The sequence below is a fragment of the Prionailurus viverrinus genome, chromosome D4 (assembly GCF_022837055.1).
Source record: "Prionailurus viverrinus isolate Anna chromosome D4, UM_Priviv_1.0, whole genome shotgun sequence".
In the NCBI taxonomy this organism is placed as follows: Eukaryota; Metazoa; Chordata; class Mammalia; order Carnivora; family Felidae; genus Prionailurus; species Prionailurus viverrinus.
In genome coordinates this window covers 84,337,144-84,344,440 of record NC_062573.1, presented here as the reverse complement: position 1 = coordinate 84,344,440, position 7,297 = coordinate 84,337,144, and positions in this window count along the sequence as shown.

Genomic DNA, 7,297 nt, shown 5'->3' with positions numbered 1-7,297 from the left:
AGCTGACAAAGGGAGAACAAAACGAGCGGAAAAGAAACAGAAATCTCTACTTGCACATGAGTTCTTCGTACACGAAGGGACGGCCTGGGTGTTCGGAAGACCAGTTTCTCGCCGAGCACACAGCTACATTGCATTTTCCTTCCTCCTTGGGAATTAGATGTGGCCATGGGGCTGCGTCCCAGGAGATGGAATGTGAGTGGAAGTGAGGTGTGTCCCTTCCCGGTCCCGCGCCCTAATGCTTGCCAGACATGATTCTCCAAGCTGTCTTCCCTTCCAGCTGGCCGGAGCGGAGGCAGTGTGGAGTGTGGCCTTGAGGACCCCTCCGTGCAAATGGCAGTGCCATTGATGGGGCCCGGGTCCCTCAGGGACCTCCTCGAGGGGACCTGCCCACCAGTCAAGAGCACCGATTTGGAAAATGAGTGAGAAGTAGGTTTTTAAAACATCCGAGCCATTCTACGTCTTCAACTGTAACTCATGCAGCGTATGATAAATGTTGGGTTACTCTTAACCAGAGGTGAAACTCAAGTCACTACGGTTCCATGAAGCAGACCAGGAAATGGAGATTGCAACATAGCTTGCCCTGCATTTCTTCCAGGCACAACTTGCAAGTTCTCTAGGTACCATTATCGTGTCCCCCATGTGAGGTGGCGCGTGCTTGAAAAGCATTGCCTCACATATTTGGTCTAGTTTTAACGTTCATGCCTTCCTGACTGAAAGCAGATGTCCTTTGTCCCCCGCCATTTTTTTAATGCATGGCTTTCTGGCGCCACCACCCACACCCCTACGTTGCCTTCCCATTGCGATAGCATTCACTGGGCAGCTGGCTTAAAACACTGTCTCGACCACAGTCATTAGTCGAATATGCTATCGGGTTTCTAATTCTGTTAGTGATATAGATGTGAGTTTTAAACGTCCGTTTAACATTGTCAACAGCTTGGGGGAAGGTATCAGGAGATCGGTAAAAAACACATTTCCCCAAATGAACTTGTTTGCTTTTAGTAATAACGGGCTATAATGGATTGAGTCATCTAAACTACTCCAGAGAACTCAATTCTCATTTGCTCTGCTCTGTGTTTCAGCCTTTAAAAATACTCAGATAACGTCTCTAAAATGTGGGGATAAATATTTACAAAAGACGTGTAACAAAGGACTGTCATCCATAATATATAAAGAACCCTTAACACTCAGCAAAAAGAAAATAGACAACCCAATTTTGTAATGGGCCAGAGACCTTAACAGACACCTCACCAAAGAAGATAGGGCAGCAAAGCATTTGAAAAGATGTTCCACGTCTTATTGTCATCAGGGAGTACAGGTTAAAATAGCACTGAGATACCACTATATACCTATCAGAACAGCCAACATCCAGAACACCGACAACACCCAATGGTGGTGAGGAAATGGTGCAAGAAGAGGTCTCACATGTTGCTGTGGTTCCAGCTACTCCGGAAGACAGTTTGGTGGTTTCTGGCAAAAGTAAACATACCCTTGCCATAGGACCCAGCCATCACACTCCTTGGTACTTACCCAAAGTTGAAACCGTAGGTCCACACAAACCCAAGGTGTTTCCGACCGTTTCATTCACAACTGCCAAAAATTGGAAACAAACGAGATGCCCTTCGGTCAGTGGATAGGTAAACAGCTTGCAGTACCTTCGGGCAATGGAGCATTATTTAGCACTAAAATATGATTAATGTGCCACCAAGCTATTAGAAGACAAGGAGAAAACTTAAGTGCATGATGCTAAGTGAGAGAAGCTAATCTTCCTATTCGATTCCAATGATGTTGCCTTCTGCAAATGGCAAAAATACAGAGACAATAAAAAGAAGTCGTTGTGAAGGTGGGAGAGGAGAATAGGCAAAGCACGGAGGGTTTCTAGAATGGTGAGAATACACTGGAAGGACAGACCCAAACCCATAGCATGTGCCACCCCAAGAGTGAATCCTAATGCAAGCTAACACTTGGGGTGATGATGGTATGTCAACGCAGGTTCGTCCATTGGTTAAAAAACTATTGCACCATTCTGTTCAGTGTGTTGATAACGGGGACATTAGTTATGTATGGAAAATCTCTGTACCTTCCTCCAAATGCTGTTAAAACAATTCTGAGAGACTCTGTGGATCTATTGGCTGGCAGGAAACGGCACTGAAATGGGGTGGGACAGAGCTGTCCCCCAAAGCTATCAAATGCCAGGTGCTTTCGCTAGAGCCAAGCCTGAAAGGGTGAGCTAGCAGTGCACCCACAGAGAGAGAGAGCCTTGCGGGAGAATGGCCTGGCCTGGCAGGTGTTACGCTCCTCAAGATGCTCATTGACTCAGTGTCCCTGAGGGGAGGAGGTCAGTACCCCAAGCTGACTTCTTCCTCTCCCCTTGTCTTTGACCGAGCTCCGTTGGCCAAACTCAAGTTGAGTTTGAGTATTGGGCTTGGGGAACAATAGAGAAGGATGAAGAAGGGTCTGGAGGGACAAACCAAAGACGTGCGGCCTGAGTCGGGAAGCGAGAGCATACTCTTTGCATCTCAGCTACATCCAGCTTTGTGACTTGGAGGCGTTTCCCAACCCCACGGGACAAGTGATTTTCTCCTAAACAAATCTGCGGGGTGAAAAGTGCACTCATCTTGTGAGCTCGCTCTGAACATACGCACAGTGCCTGGTATGGACTTTGTGCTCAGTAACTGCTACTTATTATTCTTATTACAGTCCTGTTCGTGTTTGTGATTTCAATTTATAAAGGGTGACGGAAAACGCCCGTTGCGTGCAATCTGCGTGCACTACAATATGGACTTCCAGATTCTGGCCTTCACGTCTGTGACTCACAAGAAGGCATATTTGGAGCGTGAGTGTTAAAATAGAATAGAAAGGAGCAACGCTGAACCTATGCTTTTATATCCTCTTGGATGTGGGCAAGGTTTCCGTCTCCCTGTCTCATCCTATGCGACAATGTTTGAAAAGCTACGTGTATTCAAGTTGCTTATAAGCCATGATTTTCATTGCCTGCCTATACGTGAAGCCAGGAAGCTCTATGGGACCTCATGAAACAGAAGAAGGAGTTTCTGACATCTGTCCAGGACCGGGCTCTAGTTATTGAAGTAGAAGTCCATGAATTAGTAGTCAGTGCAGCTTTGACATTCATGTGACTTCTGGCTGGCTCCAGAATCCATAGGAATTTAATCTAGGGAGGGTAAGAATTTCTAGAGGCGAAGGCCTGCCTCCTTGTCAGCGTTCCTGAAGGTTTTACTGAGAAACCAGAGGCTTCAGGATGTTGAAATAAGATTCTAATTGCTCCCGGAACCGTGAACACAGCTCTCGTGTTGAATCAAGTGACAGATACCGGCTTTCTAAATGTGTTGACATCTTTCTGATGTTGAGCGTGTGATAGCTGTTTGTCCTGTTGGCAAATGAAGCAGACAAGAATTAAAACATGAAGAGTCTGTCATGTCGGGAATCGGGCTCTCAGTCAGTAGTGCCTTGTTTCTCACGAATGTGTCTTGCTCCTCTCGGCAGAAGATGGAGCAGACCGAGGAGCTGGGTGAGTCTGCATTGTTACTTGAAGGTCCCCACGACGAATCTTTGTCCTGTTTATTTTTATCCAAAAATGTAAATTGCACAATGAACTGTGATCTAGACCGTGACGTTCATGACAGCTGGCTGCACAAACAAAAGAAATAATGCGCAGTGCCTAGAGCGTAGACAGGTGCCTGCAACAACAGATTCTATGCAATAAAACACGGGCAGCCTAAAGCCAACGCATTTAAAAATACGTCTGAAGTACGTCCTTATGATCTACAAGAGAAGCCATTGAAAAAATTAGCCTCGAACGATGACTCCACGATTTTGATCATAAATTATGTATCTGGCTTTTTGCTAGAAAAGAAGCACAAGGCGTGCTTCTCGAGGCGTTGCCGTCCTAGTGAGCGTGTGCACATCACACGTGAGCAGTGAAAGGCAGACCCACCAACGTCATGGGCGCCAGGGGACAGCGAAGCCAGGAGACGAGCAAACAAGAACAGGAATCGCCAAGTCAAGCGGATGATGGAGAGAGAACTCAGAGAGGAATCCAGAATGGGTCCGGTTCAGATCTACTGATCTGTGTTGCACCGATAAAGCTGGATACAGAGACAAGCCCATCAGGGACGGACAGTCACAGGACCCCCCCTGTCTAAAGTGGAGAAGTCACTTGCATGAGCTCAGATAAAGGTGATTACTTTTGATGGGTAAGGAGATACTTTGGTATGTAAGCTCATTTTTAAAAACACTATCTGCTTGCTAAGTGTTTTTTAGCCGGCGATAAGAACCACAGTAAGAAGAAATGTTTATTCATCAGGCGGCAGAGAAAGAGGGAGACACAGAAACCGAAACAGACTCCAGGCTCCGAACTGTCAGCACAGAGCCCGACGCGGGGCTCAAACCCACGAACCGAGCGATCATGACCTGAGCCGAAGACCGACGCTTAACCGCCTGAGCCACCCAGATGTTTCTTCTTATTCTTTTTTTATTCCTAATTTTTCTCTTACTGACACCTGGGTAACAGAGGGGTAAAAAGCAAGCAGGTTGTTAGAAGAGGAGAATTTAAGGCTAGAAAACAGGAAAGGGCCCGAGGCACCAGCTCTGGATTCTGGCACTGGGCTCAGCCAATTTCTGTTGCAGCCATGAGGGAAATCTTCTGTAAATGTCAGCTCAGCCAGGAACATTTATTTTTGCTGTGCAGTGTGATCTCGCTGAATCTCCTGTTGATATCAAGGGCTTTGAATGTCTATGGTTTTTCCAAAGTAAAGCAATCTTGACCTGAGGCTCTGACTCATTTAAATATATCTGTCATGTTCAAAGTCTATGCATGTATTAGGGAACTGTTTCTTGCTTACAACATCCAAAGAAAATGTGCGTTGGCTTTTATATGAAAGAAAAATGAGTTTAAGGGTCTTTTCTTTTTCTTCGTCATCTGTTCTCTTTCCCAGCAACGGGACTACGCTTTTCTTTTTGTAATTTAAGCTCTAAATCTAGCTCGTGTTGTCCTGGATAATAGAAAAAACATCCAAAAAAAAAAAAAAGAAAAAAGAAATAAGGGTAGTATCTCTTCAAAGAATAAACACGTGTCCAGACAGTCAGGTCTTTGTCATCGTAAAAAAAGAATTAACAAATGCGAAAATGTTGGGGCACCTGGGTGGCTCAGTTGGTTGAGCATCCGACTTCGGCTCAGGTCATGATCTCACGGTTCATGGGTTCCAGCCCCGCGTCGGGCTCTGTGCTGACAGCTCAGAGCCTGGAGCCTGCTTCAGATTCTGGGTCTCTCTCTCTCTCTGCACCTCCCCCACTCAGGTTCTGTTTCTCTGTCTCTCAAAACTAAATAAACATTAAAAAAAATTTTTTTTAAAAAGAAAAAACTTGTTACTTAAAAAAAAAGCCAAAATGAAACAAAACCACTAAATCCGTAAATCCCAGGAGCTAAGTCACAAAACAGTGTCCTGCCACCTTAACTTTTCACATGACCCCTGAGCTAAAAAATTTAAACCAAGAGCCGGTTCCCTTTTAAAAAGCCATTGTTTCCATGGTAAGCGGAAGTAGAAACATCTAGACTTGTAAATAGCAGGCGACCCACTTCAGCAATGCTGCTGGGCACCAAGGAGTGTTGTTCACCTTCACGGTGACCTTGTTGGATATTCAGGAAAATGTTGCCAAAACGTTCATCACCTGATGGCATTAAAGAGTGTGTTTCTCATGGCTGAGTCACTCTGGGGGAAAAACGTTGACAAATAAGACAATGCCACATCAGCCCACTTGCCTTCAGCATTTTGCACGTAAGGAGTCCCAAAGTCCAGTTAGACCCTGGTCAACATAACTATGCTTTATATTTTGTTTTAAATATAGAACTCCACCTCGGGGCGCCTGGGTGGCTCAGTCGGTTAAGCGTCCGACCCCAGCTCGGGTCGTGATCTCACGGTCCGTGAGTTCGAGCCCCTCGTCGGGCTCTGGGTCTGTGCTGGCAGCTCGGAGCCTGGAGCCTGCTTCGGATCGTGTGTGTGTGTGTGTGTATGTGTGTGTGTGTGTGTGTGTGTGTGTGTGTGTGTCTGCCCCTCCCCCGCTTGTGCTTTGCCTGTCTCTGTCTCTCAAAAATAAATAAAATGTGATAAAAATTTTTTTTAAATAATTAAATATAGAACTACATCTCTTACTTCTAAGTATCTCTCAAGTGGACTCTCCTTGAATAGTCTATGTATCACGACAGCGATCAGCAACAAGAATGCGGGGTTGTGCTTCAATCAAAGCACAACGTGGCTTTGTACGTTGCTCTCTCACACCAGGGGCTTGAGAACAGTTGGAAGGTTTCAAGCACTGTCTCAGCTGACTGCCAGGACCGCATTGTGTAGCCGAGTTCCCCCTAAGCCGGGATTTACAGCTCAGAGCGAAAGTGTCCCAGTGTTCCTCTAAGCCTAGTCCATGAACACAAATCAAAAGCCTCAAGCAGGGCTTACACGGAGCCAGCGTTCAGAAGCATCATCGTGACGGGAGCGGTGGAGCTTTGTGAGTCACTCCATAGTCACCAGGATTTCTTGGCCGATTTACGAACAGCGTCGGTCTGAAGAAAATGTTTCGTTGGACTAATGAAATACTGATGCCTCTGCGATGGTGGCTTTTTTTGACTGAGAGCTCCGGCCCCAAAGCTGCTGAGTGTTCTGAAAACTCGAACCACGGAGAATGCCTTTTGTTCTATGGATAATGACGTGATTTTCCCCTTGTTGAGTCTGTGAAATAAACAACGTGGTAGGAAATAACTGGTTCCGGGGGGGTTTGGACGTCCCGCTTCCTAGGAGCGGGGATCTCACAGCCGCCTGTGCCTTTGCTCATGTGGTGCCACGCCAGGAGAAATTGAAACAGCAGGCTACGAAAATAAAGTTTGTATCTGATCTTATTTTCCTGAGTGTTACGTCTCAGAAAATTAACAACAAAAGACATCGGAAGGTAAAATTCTCATAATCGGGATTCAGGATATAAAAGTCTTTTTTTTTTAAACTTTATTTTAAGAGAGAGAGAGAGAGAGACTGAGTGGGGGAGATACAGAGAGACGGAGAGAGAGAATGCCAAGCAAGCTCCATGCTGTCAGCACAGAGTTTGACATGGGGCTCGAACTCATAAACCATGAGATCATGACCTGGGCCAAAACCAAGAGTCAGACACTCAACCGACTGAGCCTCCCAGGTGTCCCATGGGAATTCAGGACATAAAATTCTAAAGTCTCAACGCTTTTGTCTTATAATGTCCCTGCTATGTACATGGATGGGTTTACCCGTGTAATCAAAACACG